Source organism: Pan troglodytes, chromosome 9 (genome assembly GCF_028858775.2).
Source record: "Pan troglodytes isolate AG18354 chromosome 9, NHGRI_mPanTro3-v2.0_pri, whole genome shotgun sequence".
In the NCBI taxonomy this organism is placed as follows: domain Eukaryota; kingdom Metazoa; phylum Chordata; class Mammalia; order Primates; family Hominidae; genus Pan; species Pan troglodytes.
Window position 1 is genome coordinate 117,999,519 of NC_072407.2, and position 27,767 is coordinate 118,027,285.

Sequence of the window (27,767 nt, forward strand, 5' to 3'; positions counted from 1 at the left end):
ATGGCTTCTTCTACCTTCTAAAGTTCTTTCCCATGTTATCCTGTTTGAGCTTTCTAGCAACCTCATAAGGTGGACAGAGAATTTGCTGGCTATTCTTGTGTAGAGACAAGTGACCCATGGCTGGCAGAAGCTGTGAGTGTCCGGAAGACTCAAGTCATTCAACTCCCTGACCAGGACTATTTCTGCGACAGCAAATGGTCCATGTTTTTCTCTTAGTTGGGGAGGTGGATGTACATTGAAGAGCCAGGCTAGGAATGCAGATCCCCGAGCAGCTCGCCTTGGGGAGACGTGGTGGGTGAATGAGAAGCAGCATCAACAACAGCCACCTGCGTCTGTGTCTTCTGCATGTCACTGGCAGGACACAGAAACAGAAACAGCCAGGGCAGCCCCTGCCCACAGAAAGTGCTTACTCTCAGGCTAGGCCGAGGACAATGCACAGAGTGTCCTTGATGAGTCCCTTCTCTTCTCTACTATCTCCTTTTCCCTTCTCCTTGCCTCCCTTAACCTGCACTGACAGCTGCTGCATCCCACCCCCTGCTTTAGTAAAGTTGGCTCCTTCAAGCGGACTTATTTGAAGGAAGAGCTGCAAGTCCGGGCTTTATAAGGAACCAACTTGTTGATCAACGAGCATCTGTAGAGCGCCTCCTCTGTGTCCTCCCCTCTGTTCAGGCTCAAAAAGTAATGATTGACATTATTGAACGCTGGCTACCGCATGGTCTGTCCTCAGCCACTAAAGCATGTCATTTCCCTTCACCCTCGTAGGAATCATGTGAGAGCTGCAGCCATGCCCCCATCTTTTAGGCGAGGAAACTGTGGATTAGAGAGGTAAATCCTTTGTTTAAGATCACAAACCAGGCTGGGCATGGTGGCTCATGCCTGTAGTCCCAGCACTTTGGGAGGCTGAGATGGGCAGATCACCTGAGGTCAGGAGTTTGAGACCAGCCTGGCCAACATGGTGAAACCCCATCTCTACTAAAAATACAAAAATTAGCTGGGCATGGTGGCAGGCGCCTGTAGTCCCAGCTACTCAGGAGGCTGAGGCAGGAGAGTTGCTGGAACCCGGGAGGCGGAGTTTGCAGTGAGCTGAGATTGAGCCACTGCACTCCAGCCTGGATGACAAAGTGAGACTCCATCTCAAAAAAAGAAAAAAAAATCACAAACCAGTGGCCTGGATGTGAATGTTGGTCTGTCTGATTCAGAATCCCTGGGAATCAGAGAGCTCCACGCACACCCAGGCCCCACGCTGCACACAGCAATATGGGCTGACTCCATGGGTTTGGAGTTTGAGATACCAGATCTCAGAGGGATGCTAATTGCAATGGCCTTATGATGCGGTTCCCATTGCCATCATCATGAGTAGTTTTGTTCTAGGCTCTCTTGTAGGCATGTGACAATATCATTTCATTGAATTCTCAATAATAACTCTGCAAGGTGAATAAGTGACAAATTTGGAACACTGATCTTTCCTATGCTGTTCTGACTCCATGTCCAATGTTACAAAGTAAAAAGGAGTAAAGAGTGTTGGGCCTAGCAGACTCACATTCGAATCAAGCAGGGTTGGTTTGTTGTGCGTTTCGAGGCAGGGGTTGGGTGGGAGTGCACAACATAAACATGACCAAAAAATAATAATAATTTTTAAGGCTAATGAATGGCCTTATAGTTGGACTATTAAACATGATAAAAATGTTTACTAAATTGTTCAACTGGACCACGTGTAGCAAGTGAGGCTTTCAAGGGACGTAGTACAGCGGTTGAAAAACACCGCTCCAGCACCAAACACCTGGGTTCAAATCCCAGCCCCGTTACCTATAAGCTGAATGACTTTGGGCACATTCTTTAACCCCTGCACTTCAGAAGCCTCATTTCTAAGGTGAGGGCAACTACAGCATCACCTCACAGGGTTGCTGTGAGAATTCGAGGGAACACACAGAATGTGCTTGAAGCAATGGCTGCCCTCTGGTAGCTCTTAATGTGTTGGCTATAGTGTTAGTAATTTCCTGAGTCTTTTTATCGATCACCTATTCTGCACCAAACACTGTGGGAAATACAAAAATGAACCTGCCTAGCCTTGGCCTGGGGTGTGCACTCAAATAACTAACACAGCCCAGAATGGGATAAGGTGCCAGTTCTGAAATACAAGTAAAGCTTTTAGAGAAGGAGGTCAGTCCTGGCCAGAAGGGGTATATGATGGAGAAAATTTGAGAAATTGGCAGGAATCTAACAGGACATAGGGGACAAGAAGGCAGTGGGCAGGCATAGTGGTCTCACCACACTGGCCAGGCATCAGCTAATTGGGTGTCTACTTCAGCCTAGGTGACACCTGCTAAGAAGAAAAAGAACTCGGTTCAACTACCATTGCTGTTTCAACAGAGTGTAACTCTCTATTCTATTCCCAGTGAATGTCTTTCTGGCATTTTCATGACCACAAGTCCATCCCTGTTTCCTTTCATTTGGGGCCACCGTGCAGACCCAGCTTGCCCCATTGCATACAGGACTTTCTGCAAAGGGAAGTGCTCAACCAAGTCTGAGTTGCAGCAGCTTTACACCGAATGGCATCCACTCTTGGCTTTGAGTCCACACTTCAGGCATGATTAGAAATGGGACCAAAAGGGAAAAGTTTCTCCAAAGGCAGCACGATCTGGAAGATTGAGACCCAGCCCTCAATCCCATGTTGCTCTCATAGACTAGGAGCTCCTCTTCGTTTCCTTAATCTTCCCTTTCCTCTCAAACTCTTCTTAGGCTGGATGTGGTGGCTCACGCCTGTAATCCCAGCACTTTCGGAGGCTGAGGCAGGCAGATCACCTGAGGCCAGGAGTTCGAGACCATCCTGGCCAACATGGTGAAACCCCATCTCTACTAAAAAGACAAAAATTAGCCTGGCGTGGTGGTGGGCACCTGTAATCCCAGCTACTCAGGAGGCTGAGGCATGAGAATCACTTGAACCCGGGAGGCGGAGGTTGCAGTGAGCCGATATCGTGCCACTGCACTCCAGCCTGGGCAACAGAGTGAGACACCATCTCAAAAAACAAACAAACAAACAAACAAACAAAAAACTTATTCTCTTCTTGTTTTCTGCCTCCCCTCTTCTTTATTTTAAAAAATAAGTCCTCATGGTGCACCAGCTTCTTCCTTTCTAGTTTGTATCATTTCCTCCCTCCTTGCATCCCTCTCTCCCTTCTTTCTGGTTGGGTGTCATTGCAGGAATTTGACAAAGAACCCTTTGTGCACCCTACAAACATACACTTACACATGTCCCATCTCCAGCACACTCTCGTGAGCTTCCCTTTTTCCTGGAAGGTGGATAGACTGTTTTGCTGGGAGTAGAGAAGAGAGAGAAAGAGGGACAGAAATAATCCTGTGGCCTGGAGACAGGCTCCTCTCCTAAGGAGAAGAATAAAGCCAGGAAGGAATTCACCCACAAACCTTTTGAAGACATATGGAGGAGAGTGGAGAGATTTTTTTTCCCCTTCTCCTTCAGGAAAAAAGCTTTTAAAATAAATAGCTGACAGCGTTTCTTATTTGAGTAATTCTTTGCTGGTTATAAATGTGCCACTCTAGAGTACTTTATTTAGAAGTTAAAAAAAAAAAATGCATTCTCCAAGACAGAGCTCAGCATTACCCAGGGGAGTAAGGTTCACTCTCCTGTGGCCCTCCTGACGCTCTGCCTCAGACATTCATATATTCTCCCATAATCTGATCTAGGTTATAAAAATTAAAAAAAAGAGGAGAGAGGAGAGACAGCTGGTTTTCCCACACATATGACATTTTCCTTTATGCCTGGCTTAACTTTTTTATGACAGGCTGGGTTCACTCCATTGGAGAATTTCTCTCTTCAAATGAACTTTGTGTTTTGTTTGAAAATTTTTCTTTAGACAAACCTGGTAATTTTTCAAGTTAAAATGTGTACACTTTAAGCACTTAGGAAGTTTAAGGATCCATCTGATCGGCACATAAATCTGAGGTTATTCATGCTAAACTCCCCATGTCTAACTGCACTCTTAAAAAATAATAAAAAGCAAGTGACATATTTTAACTTCTTTTTAAGTGAAAACCCCCAGACTGTCAGTTTCCTCAGTAATTGATTAGTATCTTGGTACACTCCCCTCTCTGTCCCTGGTGACATTCAGTGTGCAACTGCACTTGCTGTGCTTGAGGTAGCTTGTCGTGGAGTGGGAAAGAAACACAGGGCTGGTGTACCGTCTGTCCTTTCTTTTCTAAATGGAGAGATAGATTTTCCCCTGGCTGCTGCCGCCTGCTAGGCCCTTGGGCAGGGGCTCCTCATGGGCCGCTGTCTGGCTTGTTGACTTTTGAGCTCATGCAGTGTCTTAGAAAGAAGTAGACTTTGGAAAGCAGGATCAGACTTTAAGCTTGACCTGCCTTTCCTGGCTGAGTCACCTTAGCATGTTTGCTTGACCTCTCTGTGCCTGTTTCATCTCTAAACAGAGGTTAGCAAAAACATCTACACTACAGTAGATACTAAGTGAGATAATGTATGTGAAGGTGCTTAGTAAAGAGTACATCCTGTGCGATTTCATTTGTTGGTTAAACATGGTGGGAAGCCAGATTGCTCAACAGTCTGTGCCTCTCCCACCTTAAATGTGGAACAGCCAGGGTAGAATAGAAAATTGTAACCCTCATGCCTACCTCATCACATCCTGAATCCTAGAAAGACCCTGGGGTTATGGTAGATATACGAGGATAAAAAGCACTTTCTCCACATTCTAGGCCCCTCTTTAACTCATCTGCCCTGAAGTGCAGGAGTATGTAGGACCCACCACAGCTGCATTCCCTGTTCAGACAGTGCCTTTCGAGTTGGACACACTGAGGCTGCATAATGAGTCCCATGCATCAGTGTGGTGCTGATTCTTCCATCTCTAGTTGTGCGCAGAACTGGTTCCTGGACCGGCAGCATTGGCATCCCCTGGGAGCTTAATATAGATTCAGATCCTCAGCCCCATATTAACAAGACCCCAGGAATTCACATGCACATCAGAGTTTGAGGTGCACAGCCCCAGACCAAGTGACAGAGCAGGACACAGGCTGTAGCAGAGGAGGAACCCGCCATACACCATATCCCACTGCTGGAGGATGGGGCCTCTAACCCTGCGAAGCGCTGTCAGACAAATACCAGCTATGGTAGTGGTAGTTTGGTCCTATGGGGACTCTTTAGCCTCTCTTCCCTTTTTCTCTAATACATGTTACCAAAAACCACTTGATTTGAGTAAAATCAGATATTCAAGTCCTGAGACTAAAGAGGGAAAATTTAGCTGAGCTCTGAACTCAGAGTCTGAGAGTATCACTAAGATTCCTTCCATCTGCACTGCACTTAGAGTTGCGCTCATGTCACATCCATTGATCCTGAAAGTACCTGGATGGGAGAAGAACAGGTAGGCATACAGAGAAGTAAAAGAATCTGCTCAGCGCTACTCATGAGTAGATAATAAGGTGGGGGCTGCAACTCTGGTCTGGTCTATGTAGCGATTTACAAATCTGTTCTGCTTAGATAAAACCCAGATGGAATTTGAAGTGCTTCTTCAATGGAGGAAGCTGTGGATTCTAGAGATATTGGAGAGAGGTTTGTAGTCCAATCGATAGTAAATCAATTAATTTAGCCTTCCAAATAGCCCCGCTCACTCACCCAGGGCTACAGACTCCACTCCTGGTGAGGAGTCAAAACGGCTGATGCCACACACCAATCAGCCCACAGCATTGATTGGGCACCCACTGTGGGCACCACACCACACCAGGCACTGCGGGGCAGGAGGCGAGGGGCACAGCAAATGAATGTGATGTGGGAATTATGATGGAGGACGCTGTCCATAATGCCGCTCGATGTTCCGTAGACAAAGTTACATCTGGTAAATATCTACTCAAGTTTTGGGCCAGCAAAACTGAATTGTCCTAATACGTGAGTTTGTATTCTTTCTTTTGTTAGAAGATAAACCCTGTGTAACTCAGTGAATCTCTCTCTTTTGCCTCAGCTGCTGGAAAACTCTCAGTAAAGCAGTCCAGGTGGTGTAATCTATCCATTTCAGAGGTCTGAGAACACATACTGCTTCTGCATCCCTCCAACAGTCTCTGTTCCTTTTGGTGTTGTGTTTTCGTGTGAAAACCACTCTGAATCCTTTTCAGGTAATAGGCAGGGCACAAAACCCTCAAACACAACTTTGAGGCATTCATTTAGTTTCGTGTGGTGGAAGAAAGGCACACGATAACTTCATAAGGTATTTGGCCATGGGAGCAAGATGCCTGGGCTTAGAGTTGGGGGACTGGGACCTCAGGTATTCCACTGGCTGGATGGGTGGCATCAGACACATTATCTTGCCTCCCTGGGCCTCAGTTTCCTCATCCACAAAATGAGGAGGCTAGGCCAGCTCTGAAATTCTGCCAAGTGAAAAGGGTATAAAGCAAAACAACAGCAGGCACACATTAGTAGAAATACAAAGAAAATGAACAACATGAGAGTAATTGGATGTTGGGTTCAAGGAGAAAGCTCTTTTGAAGCTTTTTCTATCTATTCTTAGTGTGTGCATCTTCCTGGGTGATAAGGGGACAGGGGGAAGAGGCTATTCAAGTTGTAGCAGACAAAAGGAAAAATAGCCACAAATTACTTTTCTCTAGCTTCTGATGCAGTGGTGGAGTTCAGAAGTCAATTTCTCCACTCCTTGACTTGAGTTGGCCATCATTAACGCAAAAGACAGAGCAGGGGCTTGAAAAGCTCATGTGCTTTTGGTGTTGCCCTCTTGCTGGTTTTGGAACTTGGCCACCCGGCTAGCTTGCTAAATTATGAGAGTCACATGACCCAGCCACCCCATTAGCTTCAGCCTGCACCAGACGTGTGAGTGGAGCCACCTGGGCAGGCCAGTCAGCCCCACAGACAACCCTCCTGTACGTCAGTGAGCCCAGAGATCAGCCTAGCCCAGCCTAGATGGAATTACCCAGAAGAATCATGATCTAAATAACTGGGGGTTGTTTTAAGCCAGTAAGTTTTGGGGTAGCTTACTACACAGCCAACACTGACTGATAACCCTGGTTGGGAAGGCAATGTGTTTAGAGACATGAAAATTAGAACCAGCAAATCCCAGCTGGAGATCCTGTGGGGTAAGAACGCAGTTGGGGCCTTTTTATCTCCATTTGCAAAACAAGATGGCTTCATACCCTCCCAACACTTATCCCGGTCCCTGCTCTCCTTTTCCCTTTTCATCCACCATGCTTCCAGCAGGGGCAGGAAGCAGACGTTCCGTTCTTGGCATTACGCGCCCGCTAAAGGGAGAGAGAGTGTTTGCTGTGGTAGACCAGACAGGGGAATGGAAGGCCTGATAATTAGCCCATCCTCTGACAAACCCTGGGTTCCAACAAAAGGAGCTGGACAAATCAGCCGAGCAAAATTATCAGCGCTAATCTCCCAGCCCCTCCTTAATGCCGGCCCTTTTGTGGCCAGCACCTGGCAGGGACTGTTAAGCCATCACGTTCTCCCACTGCCCTGCACCCCCAACCCATCCCCACTCTCTTTTTCTCTCTTTCTCAAGTTGTTACCACACAAGCATCACGTAAGGAATCAAATAGGGACAGGTCCTATTGTTCAGCAAAGAGGCAAGAAAAAAATAATCAAAAAGGCAGGGGACTTAAAAAAAGACCAGAATTATTTCTCAAATAGAATGGGAAAATCTAACATGCCTTATCACTACAGAGAACAAGCACTGTGCAAACACCCAGGCCTCTGACTGGCATGCCGGTTGTTTTGAATAGACGCATGACATTGTCAAGGAACCTGCCATTGTGTTGCTGAAAGGCACTTGCAACATTGCATAAAAATCAGGCGTTCGTGTCACCCTCAGACTAGTCAAAGCTGCTGTTTTTTCTTTCTCTTTTTGAAAGAAGAAAGAAGGAAAATAAGAAATGTCCCCAGAATAAGACCTTCAAAGCCAGATAAACGTTATTTCTGAAAGGCATCGGAAACTGGGCATCCAAGCAAAGCCACCAACTAAAGAGGTTTTCTATTTGGAGAAAGTTCCAGTGGGCAATGGGGAGGTATGAGGCTGGTGTGGGGCCAGAGTCATGGCTTTTCCTGTAGATGGAACTCTCTGGCTTGAAGTGTTGTCCAGTCCTTCTAGATTCGTCCAGCTCTTGCAGTCATCTCTTCTCTTCTTGGTCACTTCCATTGTGTGGTGTTAAGTGTTCCTCAAGCCCTACAGTGTCCCTCTGGTGTCTTTCACTTTTCAGGGAGAAAATGAAGTTTCTGACCTTTGCAATTCCCGAGGGACCTAAACTCAGCTCCAGGGACCTGGATTGTCTCTGTCACCCTTGAGCCACTCTGGGGAGCTCAGGCTGACCAGGGCTCTTCCTCAGCCTCATCTGCACATTGCAAACAGGCTGAAGCCTTCTCACTATGCCCAGGTCACTGTGTGATGACTACGGGTGAAGGGTTTGATTGTTCCCAATATGAAATACATGAATTTATCTTCCACGGACCAGAGATGCTAGAGCTTGGGAAAGTCATCACAGAAGGGGGTGGCATGTTCTGTCTGACCATTGCATTGAGACACAACTCTTCCAGCCTCCTAAAGTCTTACCACAGGATAAAGTGAGATTCAGGAGTCTATGGAGAAGCCAAGAGATTTGTAAATGCGTATAAAGCTCAGACTGTGTTCTAATCGATTGCTGTTCCTTACAGTTCCAGAAATTCAGCCTTTAAGAAGAGGGAAGAATTTAACTCTAATATTGATCTGACTTCCTGGGTGCCCTTGGGGAGGAGGGTCAGCTGGGAAACCAGTTCTGGGTGGGCAGTGTGGTTGACGTATGCTCCCTAATTGCAAGCTTTGTTTTGTTCAGCTGCTCCTAGATTTCTGGCTTTTAACAAATGGCCCTTGGTCTACACCTGCTGTCCTCAAGGGGAAGATGAGAAGCCTCTTAGCACCTAGAGGCTGCCCCTACAGTATGCCGACTTCCTTTCCCAAGGGGGTAGGTGCAGAGCAAAGAACTGTGGACCTACATGGGTGGGTGTTAGCTCCACTCCCAACCTACGGCATGCTCTTGGGTTGGCCACTTGACTGCTTTGAGTCTTTGCTTCCTCATGGGTAAAATTTACTTTATTTTATTTATTTATTAATGCCCCACTTGTTCCAGAATGGATTTAAGGTGGCTTATGTGTAAAATGAGGGGATCAAACAAGCTGATCCTTTCTAAGGTATCCTCCCAGCTCTAGGATGCTCTGGCAGTCTTACTTGCCACTTGATGTTGCAAAGTATGCAGTTCACTTCCAAGTTAGAGGAATGCCAGCTGCCCCTTGAGTGTGAGTGATTCATAGTCACAAAGGGACTGTGGGATTGACTGGCGAGATGTGTGCTTTGTGCTGTAGTAACACTTCATGCTTGGGGTTTCACATCAGCAAACCAAATTATGGGTATTAACAAATTTCATACTCACACACTTTTAATAGCAAAGAGTTTCTACATTAGGACAATTTCCAACTGGTTCCCTATGGATAATAGTTCTCTTTTAAATACTCGGCAAAATAATACAGCCCCTTACCAGTTCTCAGCTCTGTGGAGTCTGTCTGTAAGCTCCTGCAGCTCTGCCTATCACTCATAGTCCACAGGAACTTGAGGTCTGAAAAGCCAATTTGGGGCACTTTAATCTAAGAGAGACACTGACCAACAGGAGTTTGTCCTGAGGACTGTTATCAGAGAAAGAAAGATCTGGAAATAGTGCCTTATGGAGAACAGTTGGTGAAGCTGGGGATGTTTCAGAAAAGAGAAGACTTCCTATGTTTGCAGAGTTACCATGATAAAGAGGGGCCACGGGACCACTGTGGAGGTGTCAGAGCTGCTCATTAGTGGAATGGGGTGTCTCGGGAGGTGATGAGTTAGAAGCACTGCAAGTTCCAAACAGAGGCTGGGCGAGCACCTGCAAGGAGGAATGAATGACATCTTCTGTCCAATTTAGCAAATATGTATTGAGCATCTACTAGGAAACAGGTTGTTAAGAGGTAGGTGCCCTGGGAGATTGAAAAGCAAACTGTTATTCACTATTAATTAGAATTCTTCTGGCTACAAGCAACAGAAACCAATTGGAGGTGTTAGTCAAAAACATGGCTATTTATTATAAAGATGTAGGGATATCCTTCATATAAAGGTACAAGGATGTTGCTGAAGCAAACCAGAATCAGAGTCTCAAACAACAGCAGGCTTCATTTCTTTGCTCCTGTCTTATATCTTTTCATTCTTCTCTCTCTCCCCTCCATAACAGCTTTCTCTGCTTCTTCTAATTGGAAACATGGCAGTTGACATATTGCAGACCTAACTTCCTCTCCACCCCAATTCTTCGTTTTCCAGGAAGGGACCCTAATTGGTCCAACTTGGGTTAGTTGACCGTCTGATAAGCAGAGTTCCTAGGGGGCACCACTGTAACCTGTGATTGGACTTAAGTCAGGGAAATTACCAGAAAGGGGTAAAGACTGGAAAACAATGTTCATGAGACAGACATAGCTCCAGGTCTCAAGGAGATTACAATCCAGAGGGAGAAGCAGACACAGAAACAATGAACTCTAGTATAAGACTGACTGTGGAACATTCTAGAACAGACATGCCTGGCCCACATGGAACCTGGAGAGCAGAGGTTGAGGAATTCTGACAGACAGAACTAGAAGACTTCATGGGAAAGAGATAGCGTTGTGGTCCAATGATTTTTTTTTTTTTTTTTTTTTTTTGCTGTTGTCGGTATTAGTGACAGTGGATTTTTAATTTCACGAATAATAAGTACATATTATAAAAAATAATTGACTATCTCCTCATTGCTAATCATGACACATATTCTTTTAGACTCTGTCCATAAATTTACACTGAAGTAGATATACTTGTATTAAAAAATGATTGTTTTGCATAAATAAAATACTTATATAATTTTACAACTTCTATTTTTCATGCAATATTTTTGAAGAGCTACCCATAATAGTATGTATTAGACCTACCCTATTCTTTTTAACTGATGCATATTATCTTGTCATATGACTACAATTTATTTGAGTGTAATACAATGTATCTGTTCATCAATTGATAGGAATCTGGGACATCTTTGTACGTACCACTTTGTGCAGTAGTACAACTGTTTATCTGGATACAGAGAAGTGAAATTGCTGGGTCATGGTACATGTACATTTAAAATTTCATAGCAACTGATGACCTGTACTCCAAAGCAGCTGTCCTAATTTATTCTCCATCATCAGCGTATGAGAGTGCTTCACAACACTTACACTTTACAAACGTTTACCATTCTTGTGGGTAAAAAGAGGTTTCTCACTGTTGCTTTGATTTCCATTTCCCTAATTACCTGTGTGCTGCATACTTTCAGTTTGCCCCCCAGATTCACTCTCCACATTTCTCCACTCCATTTTCTAGGAAGCTGACCTGTCAGGACGGTATCAACAGGATCCTTGTTCTTGGTTGGATTTAGCCAATAGAAGATCCAGAGGGTAGGAGGAGAATGAGGTCGGGGGATTTATTCCCTCTCCTTCTCTTCTGCCTTGCAAGGGTGGTGCATCCTTGTGCCCAAAGCCACAGCTCTGTCAGAAAAGCCCCTGCAGAGCCCTTCCAGGTTTTGACTCTTATGTGCATCTTCAGCCTTGGGGTGGTTACAGTTCCCTCTTTATCAAACCATCTATATCCTTGCTGATATTTTGCTGCTTGTTCTCTCAATTACTGAGAGGAATATGTTAAACCCTATGTGTGTATGCATTTCTGTTTTTCCCTTTAGATTTGTCCATTTTTACTTCCTGTATTTGAAAATCTTTTATTAGGTTCATAGACATTTAAGATCATTATGTCATTTTAAAGGATTGTCCCATTACATAATGACTTTATTTCTGGTAATTTTTTAGTCTTGAAATCTATTTTTTGAAAGAAATAAAGCCATGTGAGCTTTTTAATGCTTATACTTTGCAGTTTACATCTTTTATTTTCAACCTGTCTTTATTTTTCAACCTGTCTTTATTTTGATATTTAAATATTTTTAAATGCCATATAGTTGGGTTTTTAATGGCTTTTTTAGGGGGCAGGTGGAGTCCATGCTATTATGTTAAAATATATATAACAAAATTACATGTATCACAAAATTACTGGCCACAGGATATTGTATCACTCCTTGCTTAAATCCAGTCCATACCTTTATAAACAACTCCTTTATTATGCTTTCCTCAGAGTATCTAGTTTTGCCCTCTGTTTCTTGCTGGGGCTTTGAGTAATAAAATCAGTGAGGCTGAGCATCTCTTCATGTTTCTATTTGCCATATTAATGTTTTCTGTGAATTTCCTGTTCATATCCTCTGCCCAGTCTTTCACGTTAGAATGACTCCTTGATTTGTAGGCAGTCCTCATATACATAACCTCAATAATCATCCCGTTAGACACCTTGCAAATATTTAAGTTTGCGTGTTGCCGTTTGAACTTTGTTCATGGCATCTTTGTGACTGGCGAGTTTTAATTTTTGGTGTAGTAGTTATATTTATCAATCCTTTTTACTCTGTCAAGGGTCAGCACATTTTCAGTAAATGTCCAAATGAATATTTTTGGCTGAGTTATGCAGTCTGTGTCACCAACTACTCAACTCTGCTGCTGTAGCTCTAAAGCAACCACAGACAATATATAAACAAACGGATGTGGCTATGTCCCAATACATCGGGTTTTTTAAGAAAATTTGGTGGGCCAGATTTGGCCCATGGGATAGTAGTTTGCTAACCCCTGTTCTATATATTTTGCTTATTTTCATCTACATAAGGAGGCCCTTCCTATCCTGAGGTCATAAACACATTATTCTGTTGTCTTTTCTAAACATTTTGGATATTTTTATATTTAGGTTTTTCAGCTATTTGGAATTGATTTTTAGTAACGGATACTAGGTGGAGAATCTACCTCTATTTTTTTTTTCCTCAATGAATAGTCAATTGCTCCACTCCAATTTATTGTGCAACTGATGTGAAATGCCACCCTTGTTTATTTATTCAACAAATATCTTATGCCTATTATGTGCCCAACAAATATGTTTCTGGGCTTGGCATTCTAGTCTACCCACCAGTTTGTCTATTTGCAAGTCAATATTGTAGAATTTTACTGCTTAAATATGATACATTTATAGTATGTTTTCATATCTAAGAGGGCAAGTCCCCCTTCCTTTTTTTCATTTAATTATCTTGATTTTCTTGATATTTATTTTTCAATATAGATTTCAAAATGAACTTGTCAAGTTCTATGAAAAATCTTGTTGGGATTCTGATCGGGAGTACATTAAATATTTATAGATTCATTTGCAGAAATTGACATCTTTGCAATATTGAATCTTCTTTATCAGGCATATAGTAAATGTCTTCCTTTGCCCAGGTTTCCTTTTATGACCATAATGTCTGTGAACTGTATTGTCTTCTTTGTCCTGTCTGTTACCTATGTGTCAGGGTAGCCTCAGACTAACAGTGAACTTGGCACTCATCTCAAACTTTCCTTCTCGTTTTCTAGGGTTCTCTAGGAAATCAGTGAGAAATTGGTTGATATGGAAGAGGAGACTTTCTTATTCTAAAATTATACTGCAGCTCTAAGAAACAGAGTTTCCTTGGGTGCGTACGACTCCAGGCCACGTGAGCAAATACTTTCTTTTACATTCAGCATCAGGATCCAAAGACAATCTTCTGAGGTTAGGTATTTAGGAGGATATGATTGTGCATGTAGTATCATCCAGCTAAACGTGGTGATTTAAAGACTTTCAACAAATATTTAGTGAGTGAGTACCATGAGCCAGGAATTGTGTCAGCTTCTGGGGCACAGAGAGAATGATCTACAATCTCAGTGTCATGAATTTCCAATTCAGGATTGAGGAGCAAGGCTAAGAGTCACAGACAGCTGACCAGGTAATTGTCCTCTAAGAGCAGTGCACAGGGTACTATGGAATCACAGCATGGAAGACTTAGCTGACCTGAGACACAGTAAAGATTTTCTGGAGGGATGATGCCTAGGCTGAGCCTTGATGAAGCAGTAAGCTAAGCCCAGCAAAGTAGGAAGGGCGCTCTGGGGAGAAGAGGTCTTCATAAAAACAGTAAAATATGAAACCTCCCGCTGCTTGCAGTAAAGAAATTATAAGCAGTTTAGCAACACTATAGCGTGCAATGCAAGGAAGAAAGAGGCAGAAGACAAGGCTTCAGAGATAAGCAGGAATCATAGAGTACCTTGTCCAGTACTCCACAGAGCTTGAACTTCTAGTTTTCTGTCTTTTTTTTTCCTGTAGTGTTGATGGTTTTTTTTTTTTTTTTTTGGAGCCTGGAAATGACTTTGTTGGAGTTGTTTAACAACTTACTGGCTCAGTATAGAGTATAAATTTAATGCACATAAGACCAAAGTCATGGAGACCATTAAGAAGAAATTCAATAGTCCAGTTCAAAGAGAAGGCTGGTCTGAACTAGGGAGGGAGGAAGGAGCTGGGTCCCTAACCCACCATGTGCTACACTAGCTAAAAGCACAGGCCCTGCAGTTGGGAGACCTGGGTTCAGTCTCTACTGGAAGTAGGAACTTGGCTGAGCATCTTTGCTGCTCTAAGCTCCAGGTCCTCGTCTCTAAAAGAGAAATAATGGCACCTATTTCACTAATTTATTGTGAGGATTGAATGAGGTAACAAATGGCTGGCACACAGCAGATGCTCAATAAACATTTGTGGAAGTGCTGTCGAAGGTGACAGAAGTCACAGGCTTATTTACTGCAGATGTCTGAGGAATCCGTGTGTTTAGCTTTATAGTAAAGGAAGGGCAGGGGAAATAAAATGAGAGTACTTGCCTCGTTGGTCCTACAGGGAAAATGTTTGGTAGACCAATGGGGGAAAAGCGTTCTCTTCAAAGTGCTTAACAATTATCTTGGTTTGTGAGCATTTCACAGGTTTTGAAACAATAAGCATTGGCTTGTGGTTGGGGACAGATCAGTTGTGTCCCCAGCACTGGAGATAACACACGGACCTAGGCTTGGGGGAAGGGAGAAAAGTCATCATCCCCTTTATCCTTGAACCATGGAGACCAGGAGAACCAGGTCCATGTGCTAGTCAGAACTGGCAGGAAATGGGACAGGCTAGATTGGGAAAAACATGAAATTTGTTTGAGAAAACCTGGATTTAGATCTTGGCTGTGTCACCATTATTTGTTCTGTAACCTTGAGCATGGCTTATAATTACTCCTTGTCTCAGTTTCCTCATTTGTAGAGAGGGAATTATAAATAATAATGATGGGATACACATATATATCTTCACATAGTTGTAAAATTCAAAGGAGATGGTGGGGGTGGCAATGCCATTAACTATCAAATGATGTTTAAATGTTAGTTATGATTTTGCTAAGTGAAGGTGGGGCCCGGGGGCAAGGCTGGGTATCTGGAAGCTCCACACCACAGCCCAGCAAGCTTCAAGTTCAGGAAAGAATTCAATTATTGCAGCGTGTAATTTTCTGTTTGCAAAGCTCATATTGTGTATGTAATTGAATCAGAATAAAGAGATCCAGAGGCTGCGGGCTTGGGATAAGGCTTTGGAGCTGGACTCCAGTGAAGCCAGGCTGGAGGGGGGTTAGCTGGAGGGGGCTGGCTAGGGGAGGGAAAGAGGGAGGGGACAAGGGCACAGGGAGCAGAGTGCCAGGTGGGCCCTGAGAGCAGACAGGGGACTGCTCCTGGTTTTGCTTGGTTCCCTCAAGCCTTGTTTTCCCCCATAGATCCAGAGGCTCCCTCTGGAGAGGGTTGGAGGGCATCTCTAGGGATCACTTATCCTTGGCTGGACATCTCTGTTCTCTTTTGCTGGAACAAGGAGGCCATGTCCTGCAGTGTGAAGAGTCTCTCCTGTCTTACCTCACCCCATCCTCTTGCATCAGCCTGACTGCCCACTTCCTGTTCAATCGAAGTGAAATTAAAGCCGAGGAAGGGGCCTCTGGAGAAGGGGCATCAGGCCAGGTTGGGGGTCACGAGTGAGATTTGGAGGAGGATGATGAAGCATCCTGGTTTGTCTGGGACTGCCCCAGTTTTAACACTCAGGGGAATCTCTCAATTCTGAGATCACTGGGGATGGTTGGCCACCCTAATTTAGGGAAAGGGTAGATTTCAGAACCTAAGGAACCAGGTGGGGAACTTGGGATACCAAACGGTTCTCTCTTGGCTTCAGCAGACAATATTCTCCCAAGGCCAGAAGGTAGCACACCTGCCAAGTGTGGGCAATGCAGGAGCACATGGCCGCTGCTGGCTTCTCTGAGGTAAGGGCCCATGGGAGAACACAAGAAGCGGAGGGAAGGAGGCAGCTCCAGGAAGGAGGGAGGGAAAAGTCCATCTCCCAGCTCTCTCTGAGTCATCTGTCCCCAAGGCTGGCTCCTTTGTCCCAGCTTGCACTGACTGTCTAAATGGTCCCTCTTGCTTCCTTTCCTGGTGGTCCCTTCCCCAACTGTAGACTCACAACCCCTCTCTATCTTCTCCACCAGCCCATTGTGTCCCTTCCTTGCCTCTCCTACCCTGGGGGAAGTGAGTGGGGTTTGGCAGTGGGTCCAAGCCAGGAGACTAAGAGATTGGCAAAGTGCCAAGAGCAGGTCTGAGTCCAGCTGCCTAATGCCATTTCCTGAGCACTAACAAATCCGACTCCAAGACAAACAGCCAGCAGCACCTGGGAGAGAAGGAGAGTGGCAGCTCACGCAGTGGGAGGCAGGAGAGAGAGGAGGAAACGGGACTGGGAGAAAGACAAAGTGAGAAAAAAAAACCCACACAGCACACCCAGCCCAATGGCCCAGAATCTCTCCCACATCTGCAGAATCAGAAACACTTATTAATAGCCAGCAAAAGGCAAAGAGGAAGTGTCTCATTGTCTGCTGCTGTCATTCCTCACTCTGACGAGCACTTAAAATGTCAAGACCCCTTTCAGCAGCTATGCACAAGCAATCAGGCCCTCTCATCGGTCACTGCAGTTTCCCAGCCGCTGCATCTCAGTCCTTACGACTTCTCTCCACGCTATGTTTGCAGACAAGGCATGTGTGAGCAACACAAACAAGCACTGTCTGTTGGAAGGATGGCCTGCGTTGAGGGATCCAGGAGACAGAGGAGGGATGGGGAGAGGGATGGGGGTAGGAGGAGGTGGCCGGATCCTGCAGGCCTGCTCTGGGATGTCAGAGAAAAGGTCATCATGTGGGGACATTTGGAGGACTGAGAGCCTGGGGCTGGGGTGGGAGCAGAGAGTGGAAGGTTTACCTTGAACCAGAGGGTGGGAGCTGTCTGCTATTGTGGAAAGGAGATTCCACCTGTAACTTCTAGACAACAAAGGATTGTTTTCTGTTAGCGAGGGTTCTGGTTGATCACTGTCTCTTTTGAGGACAAACAAGACAGAATGCAATGGAGCTGCAGCAGGTGGGATTGAGGTGGGATAGAAGGGCGGACCTCCTGATCCATAGTAGTAGCTGTGAAACAAAACTGGGCTGGAGAAATCACTTTCCTTGAGGATGTTTACCTGCTATTACATTGCCTCTGCCTAATGCACTTGGGTGGAGGCCTGGGGTGTGGGTTGAAGCCAGAGGGGGTGGGGGTGGCAGAAGACAGTGGTTGACATTCAGAGCTTTTTCTACCATGTTCTATCTCTTATTGTATGGGTTTGCTACAGCTGCGGCCATACAATGCCACAGACTGGGTGGCTTAAATGACAGAAGCTATTGTCTCACAGTTCTGGAGGCTGAAAGTCTAAGATCAAGGTGCTGGCAGGGCCAGTTCCTTCTGAGGGCTGAGGTGAACCTGCTCCACACCTCTCCCCTGGCTTCTGATGGTTTGCCAGCCATCTTTGGAGTTCCTTGGCTTGTGGAAGCATCACTCCAACTCTGCTCTCATCTCCGCATGGCATTCTCCCTCTGTGTGGGTCTCCATGTTTAAATTTCCCCTTTGTGTAAGGACATAGTCACGTTAGGCTAAGGGTCCACCCTACTCCAGGGTGACCTCCTCTTAACAAATTACATCTGTACAGACCCTATTTCTAGATACGATCACATTCTGAAGGACTGGGGCTTAGGACATCAACATATAAATGTCAAGGTGACACAACAAACACATAATACTTATCAATCAGAAAGAAATAAAAGGGCATCCAGAGGGTGACCTAGAAAGCCAAGAGCTGGAGAGAGAATTCCAGCACCTACATCCTTTGTTCGACAAAGATACGTTGTTGTTATTTGTTTCTGTTGGAGCAGCCAGGACCTGTTTCTCAAACTCAGATCTTTCCCATAGCTCCCTCTTTACTCTCCCAAAACAGAAGAACAGAACAGCTGGAGCCGACAGTTCTAGATGTTCCCTTGGAGGGGAGCCCATGGCCACCTTAGCCTAAAGGACAGCTAGTGACCCAAGCATTCTAACCGCCAGAAAACTCACAAACGGGACTGGGGACACTCTAAACTCTCCATTGCAGGTTTCAGGAAAGACTTGGCAAATCTGCTCACCTATGAAAGGAAAGAAGGTGAAATGATTTTGTATTTTGTTTTCCACTGACCTGGCTATGACACAGCCGAGGATCTGGTGAATGTTCAAAGAGAAATTAGCCTGTTGTTGAACATTCTCCATAACGTCCATCCAATTCAATTAGTTAATAGAATCACAAAATGTCAGTGCGGGAGTACAGGGCTAATTCAATCCGAGCTCATTTTGTAGATGAAGAAAGCAATGCTGAAGAAAGGTAAAGAGTTTCCCCCACACACAATCAGGCTCCCGAGTGGAAGCACTTAGGTTTGCAGGCTCCCAACCAGGGCCCAGGACAAGACACTGCCTGGCTGGAGGCAGGGATGGGTGTGGCCTAAAAGAACACGGCTCCTGCCCTCAGGGAGCTAACTGTCTGGTGGGAGGAGCAGGGCCCATTGCTGCTGATCACTGGCAGTGGGGAGTGCTTGGTGCGTGCCCCTGCCTCCCTTCTGTGTTCCTAGGGGCTGGGGCTGTCCTCCAGCCCGGCATAGCTGAAGCTGATTAGCTGATGTGCAAAAGGAAATCCAGACTTGGGCCTTTAAAGCACTGAGCTCACAAGCAGAAGCCCTGTGAGCAGGAGAAGGCATCCTAGTGTAGCCCAGCCTTCCTGCTCTCTCATGGCAATCCCCAGTCCCTCCAGCTTCCTCCAAACCCAGTCACAAACAGAGAAGAGGCCAAGAGGGAGTGTTTGAGAAGGTGTGAAGGCCCACCCACGGCAGCTAAGGCCAAGCTCAGCTGTCTGTAGTTTCCTCAGTCTCCCCATTCCCACTTGCCTGGGCCAGTGGACTCAGCGCTTATGAAATCCACAGTTTCCACTCTGTGTCAGCCTTCCCCTCCCTCTCCCAGACCCTGGCAGCCACTTATTCCTAGGCAAGGCCAGGAGAGCCCCTGAAGGCAGGCTGGAAGCCATCCATCTTCACTGAGCTCTCTGGTTTTCCAGGAGCCCCAGGGTCCTAAGTCATCCCTAGAGACACCCCAGGTCTGGGGAGTGAAAGGGGGTTAGAATGATGGGCTGGCTGGCTGCCTCCTCGGCCTCCTACCCCTGGGATTGGGAGGGAATTGGGCTCATCTTCTGATCTGAGAGGAAAGGAAGCACCAAGGGAATGGGATTTGAGTTTCAGAAGGGGGTGTCAAAGGGATGAGGATTTAAAAATAAACAGAAGAGCCAGCAGTGTCTTTTTAGCGATAGCCATGGTAACGGACACTGCTGGAATCATAGCCGGCGCGGGGCCTGTTCCTGAAGCTTCAGAAATGTATGCAGTGTTATGCCATCTTCCAATCCCCTTTGTCATTGTTGCTGTTGCTGTTGTTTTAAATTCTCCAGGATGAGGAACCCAAACCCAGGAGAGCACCCCTACATTCTCATATGCACATCCAGGCCCCTCTCCTCCCAGGGTCCCTCTACACATGTGTTCACAGAGCCCTGTGTACACTCAGGCGTGTGCACCCATGCTAACACAAAGACACGCCCTGCTGTGCTCATATGCTGACACCTACAGAAACATAGATGTGTGCCCGTGTATCTTCTCACATTCCTACGTATGCTTAAAAACGCATACTACGGTAGCCAGGCGGAAGCTGGAGACTTGAATCAAAGCCTCCTGATGCTCTATCCAGCCTCCAAAATCATTTTCGTATGTGTGGGCACTCACAGTTTAATCTGACATCTTTTCTACACATTTGCATACTTGCCCACAGGAAGTCTGTGGTTGTGTGCTGTATGGATGTCTTCACACCCAAGGTCTGGCACAGATGTGGGAACACACTTGTATGTCCAAGTACATATGATTGACGTATCTCTCCTTACCCAACCTGCTTGACTATACGTGCAATTGTGTTCCAAGTCAGCTCCCTCAAATGTATGCACTTGAGCAAAAGCAAATGCATGCTTGCCTTCCCCTGTTCTGACCACATAATGGTTTCTCATAGCCAGGAGGGCACACTCGTATGTTCAAGCACAAGGACTCCAATGCAGCCTGGCAAAGCCATGTGGTCTAGAGTTATCCTTCTTCCTACTTGGCACTTTCCCCTCACTCTCTCTCCACTCTCTTGCTGTCACTTTAAACTTCAGCAAAGCACACCGAGTCAATGCCTTTCATATGCCCCACAAAAGGTGGGGGAGAAGAAACGCAGACAGTCACAGACAGCCCTAGACTCAGCTTTGAGGCCCTTGGCTTCCTCAGCAGGCAAAATCAAGCAGAAATGCAATACCAGAGCCAGTATGTTTTTAAAAAATTGCACAAGTCTCCCAAGAAGGCAGAAAAATCAAAGCTTCATCATTTAAAATCCCCACACAACAGAAGAAGAAATAAACACAGAGCTCTCAGAAAAGGCTGAGGTTCCCCCACTTCTCCTTCCCAGAAGAAAAGACAAACAGAAAACAAATCAAAAACCAAATCTGGACTGAAAGGAGCAATTGTCGAATGGGTAGCTCCAGGCTGTCTTCTCACCCTAGGAAATATGCTCCCTGACCACAGAACAGGAATGAGAAGGGGCTCTAGCAGGAGTTGGTCAGAGGGGCAGCCTGCGTTAGGCTGGCCCAAGCGATGAGATACTTGTTCCTGGGGAATGGGGCAGGAAAAATCTCAGACTTTGGAGGGAAACAGACTTACATGTGATGCCAGGTCTCCGGGTCTCTCATTTAGTGGGCGTGTGACCTTGAACAAGGCCATTGGCCTCTGAGCCTCAGTTTTGTCACCTGTAGAGCAAAGATCAATGCAAGGTCCTTACTTCCAAGTCTGGTTATGAGGATAAAATGAGATGCCATAAAATTATTTCACAACTCAAATACATGTCTAGCAAATGGCCAAGGAAAGATCTCTGGATTCTAGAACACGGGGGGTCTGTAGACTCTGATCTTTGGTTACAACAAACGTTCAGAACATGACCAAGGAATGATCTGTGCCCCCACTCTCGAGGGAGGAAAGGCATCTAAGAGAAAGGGAGTGTGGGCATCACTGGCTCCTTTGTCCAAGTGCCTGAGGGTTGATGGTCTTTTTCTAACGAAGACCCAGGTCCTTTCTCCTGATATTGAAGGTCTCTCCTCTCAATAAATGAATAGGCTTTTTTTTTTTTTTTTTTTTTTTTTTTTAGAGATGAACGCTTGCTCTGTCACCCAGGCTGGAGTGCAGTGGCGTGATCTCGGCTCACTGCAAACTCTGCCTCCCAAGTTCTAGCAATTCTCTTGCCTCAGCCTCCCGAGTAGCTGGAATTACAGGCACAAGCCACCACGCCTGGCTAATTTTTTGTATCTTAGTAGAGACAGGGTTTCACTGTGTTGCCCAGGCTGGTCTCAAACTCCTGAGCTCAGGCAATCCACCCGCATCGGCCTCCCAAAGTGCTGGGATTACAGGTGTGAGCCACCACACCCAGCCATGAATAGGTTTTTATTGCTCACCTACTCCATGCTTGGCCACATACCAAAGCTCAATGAGGGACCCATGGCCTATGTTTGGGCTCCTGCCTGCTCCTAAGTGCTGAACTTCACTTAAGGAGAACAGACTTTCGCCTGGGAAATACTAAAGCATCCCTGTCTTAGTCTGCTCAGGCTGCCATCACAGAATACCACAGGCTGGGTGGCTTCACAAAAATTTATTTTCTGGAGGTTAGAAATCCGTAAACAAGATGCTGGCAGATTCTGGGACTGGCTCGGGTTCTCTTTCTGGCTTGCAGACTGATGCTTTCTCCTTGTGCCCTCCCACGGCCTTTCCTGAGAGACAGAGAGGTCTCCAGTGTTCCTCCTCTTTGTATAAGGCCACTGGTTGGTTCTACGTGATTCAGAAGTCACCGTTATAACCTCACTGAACCTTCATTACCTTTCTATAGGTCCTGTCTCCAACTACAATCACATTGGTGTTAGGGCTTTGGCATAGGAATTTGGGAGGAGGCTGGGCGTGGTGGCTCACGCCTGTAATCTCAGCACTTTGGGAGGCCGAGGCGGGTAGATCACGAGGTCAGGAGATCGAGACCATCATGGCTAACACGGTGAAACCCCATTTCTACTAAGAATATAAAAAATTAGCCTGGCGTGGTGGCGGGAGTCTGTAGTCCCAGCTACTCGGGAGGCTGAGGCAGGAGAATCGCATGAACCCAGGAGGCGGAGCTTGCAGTGAGCTGAGATCGCACCACTGCACTCCAGCCTGGGCGACTCTGTCTCAAAAAAAAAAAAAAAAGATTTTGGGAGGCAACACAATTCGGCCCATAATAATCCCTAGCCCTCATGCCACCCCTCACTGAAGGTGGATATCAGTCAAAGCAGGCCAGGCCAGGAGAGCGCTGCCTGGGGTAAGTGTTTAGTATGGGAAAGCCTAGCGGACACTAGGCCACTTTGCAGCAAGGAGAGAGCATTCGCACTTCATTCTTGGGTTATGCACACCTAGCTGCAAACATGACCAAGAACAGTCTAAGAAGACTAGAACCCAGCGGGCAGATGTCAGAAAAGGCCAACTGCTGGGTCACATAAAGAAGGGTGTTGGAAACCAAACAGGAGCACTGTTCTTCCTTTGAGGAAAGTAGCAGTGCAATCACACATAGTGCTGTGCAGGACCAGACCTGAGACTCCAGCAGATACCTATTTGCAATGTCCCTCATCTCTTTGAAAAAGCACCTACATTCCTTTCAATGTCCAGCTCAAATACCATCTCTTCTGTAGGTCATCCCTAGCCCCAGACACACACACGCCCCTCACAGGCATTTGCAAAAATCATTGCTTTATATTCTACGCATTCATAGTTGTTGATGCCAATCTTTGTAGCAGCACATTCAAATTGTCTATTATATTTTTGGTCATTTCCCACTAGTTACCGTGTAAGCTCCTTGAGGGCAGGAGTGTGTCCATCTGGTTCATAACTTTAACTTCATTGTATAATGTGGAGCCTGGTACTAGGGTGAACAACTATCCTGACTTTCCTGTGACTGACTTGTTTTCCAGGATGCCTGACTTTCAGTTCTAAAACTAGGATAATACCAGGCAAATGGAGCTAGTTGGTCACCCTACCTGGCATAAGGTAAGCACTTGATAAAATAGTTGATATGCAAACACTGCAATAGATAAGGAGCAGGTCCAGGAAAGAATTACAGAATGATCAATGTGATAAGGATGGCGGTAGGAAGCACCGTATGCAGACTTATTAAAGATAAGACTTTATTGGCCTAGAAGGAATAAGCTAAAAGGATATAATCCAAATCTATGTCATCGTGAGCTGAAAACACAAACAGCTTGAAGAATTTTGAATATATTATGGTTCACAGGGTCATAACGGGAGAAGCCAGAGCATTTGAGGGCAATCTATGGGTTTTTAAGGCTGTTGTACAAAAGGACAATATAGTTGTCAAAATCTCTTAAAGACAGAGACTGGATTGCATGGCTCATGCATATAAATATGCATATAAATACGTGGGTGTTTCCCCGCGTATCAATATTATTATTTTTCCATACAAATATTATTATAACAGCAGCAAAATGAATTTTTAAGAATGTTTAAGAAGGAAAAAAATAGTGGGTTAAGCCCAGACCAACAACTCATTTTCTTTTTGTATATTATCTTTTAGTCCTTGCTGTTAGTTTTACATAATTATAATCAGAGTGAACATACCATTTATATCCCATTTTTTAAAACCGTAGACTGTGTGGGAAACATTTTCTACATTGTTACTAGTCTCAATAGTTATTCTTTGTAATGGCAATGCAATAGTCTGTAACTCACTTAACAGTTCCCCTAGTGTTGGCATTTAGATGCTTCTAGTTTTCTACTAATGAAGATAATCCTGCAATGAATAGCTATGCACGTGCTTCTTTTTCCTTCTTCTGTAATATTTCCTAATAATAAATATCTCGAATTGAAATTACTAGGTGGAGGGATAGAATAATGTTTATGACTCATGCATGCTTTCACCAAACATTTTTTGAAAACCTACTCCAGGCCAGAGACTGGGCTAAGCACGGGGGGTACAAAGATGGAAGAGTTAGTTTCTGCCGTCAGAAGGTTCACAGTCTGGTGGCAACACAGACACATAAACTACACAGTTCATAAATATTCCAGTTGTGATAAGGGGGGCTACTGGGGTCCCAGGGAAATGATTCTCACTGAGCCAAGCAAGAGGCACATGGTTGAGCAAGCCATTCCAGAACAGGATCTACTTGCCCTGCAAATGCAGGAAATGTCAATCTGGAGGGCACGGTGGAGAAGGAAATTCCAGACAGAGAAAATAGCAAGATCTAAGTCATGACAGCAGTAGAAAACACGGGGTATTCCAGGAATTGCTGGTGGCTTGATCGTATCGGGGCATAGACGTGCCTGAAAAGAGGGTCTGGAAAGGCTGATGACAGGAGATAAGGCTGATGGAGACGAGGCTGAGCAGGAGGTGGCCCACCTGCGGACCGTGCCATGAGTTTGCATTCTACCTTTAAGGTAGTAGGGAGCCGATAGGGATTTTAAGCACACTCTTGATACAGTTTTCCAATTTGCTTTCCAAATTATGCTCATTATAAGAAAACCCCTTCTGAAGGTTTTTGGTACTATTTTTCCTCGGGCTTCCTCAGGGCTCTATTCTCATTTCTGTCACAGAATGAGGGTGGGGCGGGTGGAAGAGAACAAATAAACTCTGGCCTGAGGCCATTATAGATGAGTGGAAATGAACATATTCCAAGGAGCGTGTGTGTGTTGGGGCGGGGGAGTTGGAGGGGGAGAGTTAATGAAGATCTTCATGACTAGAAGCAAAAGCAGAGAGGAGGGTACTATTACATGGAGATGCATAACACCTGCCACCTCCCCCAAAAGCCAGGCCAACAAAAACCCAGACTCCTTTAAGACGTCTTAAACAAAGGTCCTGGTCCCCACGCCCTTTTTGGAACCTTCGCTGAGAAGCATGGCTTAGTCACGTTGGGAGTCAATAGGAAGATGGGTGGTGACTCCTTTATCCTTTATCCCTGAATTCCAGGAGCCTCTTGAACTTCCCATCCCACTGCGACTTGTCCACCAGAGCCCCCAAGGGCAATCAGCTGCTAGCTTCCCCTGGCTTGTTCTTTCTTGCTCCGACGTGCCCCTACATTCCCCAAACACACCAGACCCATGATAGCTCCAAGGTTTTGAGCAATTTTCTTCCGACTGCTGGGATTACCCTTTCTCTACCTGGTTGCCTAACTCTCCCTGTTTTCTGAGTCTTGGCTTAGAGTCCACGTTCTGTGAAGTGTTCCTAACCCTCTAGGCAGAGCTGGGTCACCACAGGACTTTGCATGTATGGTCAACTGGATTGAATTGTTACTGTAACTGTCTTTGTCTCTTTCTAGACTGTGCCCATCTTCGGGGCATGAACCATGCATTATTCATCGCTGATCCCTGGCACCTACCTAGGGCCTGATACCTAGAGGTGGCAACCACTATTATTGAATTTATTCAAATATTTGTTCCTGTCACCGAACTATGTTAAAGGGAAATAATTGGGCAGAAGGAAAAGCACTCAGCTACAAAGGACGCTGCATTCTGTGCTGTTTCACGGGGATGCATATGGGATGTTTGAAGCCCCTATAAAGCACAGAAGGAATGTGAGCAGCTATTTGTCCCTTTCTCTCCTGCCTCTATCTGTTCTCTCTGCCTCCCATTATTCTTCCCCTCAGCTTTCAAAGACACAAAGAGGTATCTACCCCAGGTGCCTGCAGGCTCACCTTTTTTTCTCCCCTTGGGCTGCAGGAGGGGAGAAGCTGGGCCAGCAGCAATGCCTTTCCCTGCCTGCTTCTAATTCCCATCCCCTTATTAAATTCAGGGCTGATTTGGGCTGTGTGAGCTTTGTCGGACCCCCTGCTGCTGGACCAATTCCTTTTCTTTCTCTCCTCCTGGTGACTAATAGCCGCTCTTTCCTTCAGTCTGTGTGCGCCTCCCTTCTCCTCCCCTCCCCTTCAAAGGCAGTGGAGTCGTGATGCCTCGTCATCCACTGGACTCCCTGAAGCACAGTTCTGGGAAGCACGTTCAAGCCCCCCAGGCCAGCTCTTCTAGGGTCTGGGGCATCTCTCTCTAGGGAGGTATTGCTGTAGAAATAGGAGGATGGCTGGCCCAGAGGGGATGGAGATGGAGAGGAAGGAGTAGGAGGAACAGAGAGGCTGGGCAGTCTAGCACAGGAGGGAGGGAAAGGAGGCAGAGCCTGCAAAAGGATGGAGCACTCAGGGCAGATCACAGAAGCCCCAGAACAAAGGGAGAAGGAACATGATAGAAAAGATGCAGGCGTGAAACAACCACGCGGAAGTGAGGCATGAAAGGCAGTTGGGTGACGTGGAAAATGCCAGAGAGCAAAGCCACAACGAAACAAAACGCTAAGACTAGAGGACTTGCAACCTCGTCTTAGGAGGAGAAAAAGTGCCTTGGAAACAGTGCTGGAGGTTCTGTCCAGGGACCCCCTGGCCCAAGTTGGGGAGCAGGATGGGACTCAGAAACCAAAGCTTCAACAACAGAATCTAGTGCCAGGCAGGGCCCCCTGGAGGCTGAGTATGCTCACACTCACGCATGCGCATGCCCAGAGCATGTACCTGAGGCTGGCTAGCAGGGGTTCCGTTCTTCACTCTAATGGGGTCCAGCCTGCAGGCTGGTGGCTGTAGAAGTACAGGTTGCACTGACCACATACCCAGCTGCATTTGCCACATGAGAGGGGATGACGGTTCCAGTGAGGCAAGTATCAGAGCAGGAGTCAGGAGTGCAATGTGTTGCTGCTGACCCTTAGCTGTGTGCCTTTGAACAAGTTGCCATATGTCACAAAGCCCCTGTTCTCACCCATGTTCACAGTCCCAGCCCTGCTGTCCATCATGAGTGTGACAAAGAAACTGATGAAAAATAGACACAGAAGCGCTTTGCAAATTGTACACTGCTCTGGAAATAAGAGTGTCACCTTCGCAGTCGAGGGCTCACAGGAGGGACCAGAAGGAGAATGTGGATGACCCCCCCACCAGCCGCATCTGTTCCAGAATCTCTCCCACTTTCTGTTCTAGCCATTCTGAACTTCTGTTGGTTCCCAATCCTGGGCCAGCTTGCTCTCTCTCTCATTTCTGAGCCTCTGCACATTGTTCCCTCTGCCTGGAATGTTTCTGCACCTTCTCTTTGCTCAGCTAACTCATCTGCTTTCTGGTCTCAGCTTACATGCCACTTCTTCCAGGAAGCCTTCCTGGAACAACTATGTACTTGTTTTGTGTTTCTGCTACATGCTCTTATGGAATCCTGCACTTCTAGGGGTGTGTGTGTGTGTGTGTGTGTGTGTGTGTGTGTGAGAGAGAGAGAGAGACAGACAGAAAGAGAGAAACTGTCTCTGA

At 46.0% G+C, this 27,767-nt stretch overlaps 2 long non-coding RNA genes across 3 annotated transcripts in view; one reads left to right on the top strand and one right to left on the bottom strand.

Annotated features, from left to right (window-relative positions):
- The window catches only part of LOC134807385 (uncharacterized), a 220,773-nt gene that overhangs the window by 163,995 nt on the left and 29,011 nt on the right, over positions 1-27,767 (bottom strand). For both annotated transcript variants that reach the window (XR_010147685.1, XR_010147686.1), the window contains one exon: positions 21,088-21,173. This is a non-coding gene — a long non-coding RNA (uncharacterized LOC134807385). The remainder of the gene's footprint in view (positions 1-21,087; positions 21,174-27,767) is intronic.
- On the top strand, positions 21,400-26,121 carry LOC134807304 (uncharacterized). The gene is made up of 3 exons (XR_010147404.1): positions 21,400-21,511; positions 23,406-23,481; positions 25,764-26,121. It is a non-coding gene; the product is annotated as an uncharacterized LOC134807304 (long non-coding RNA).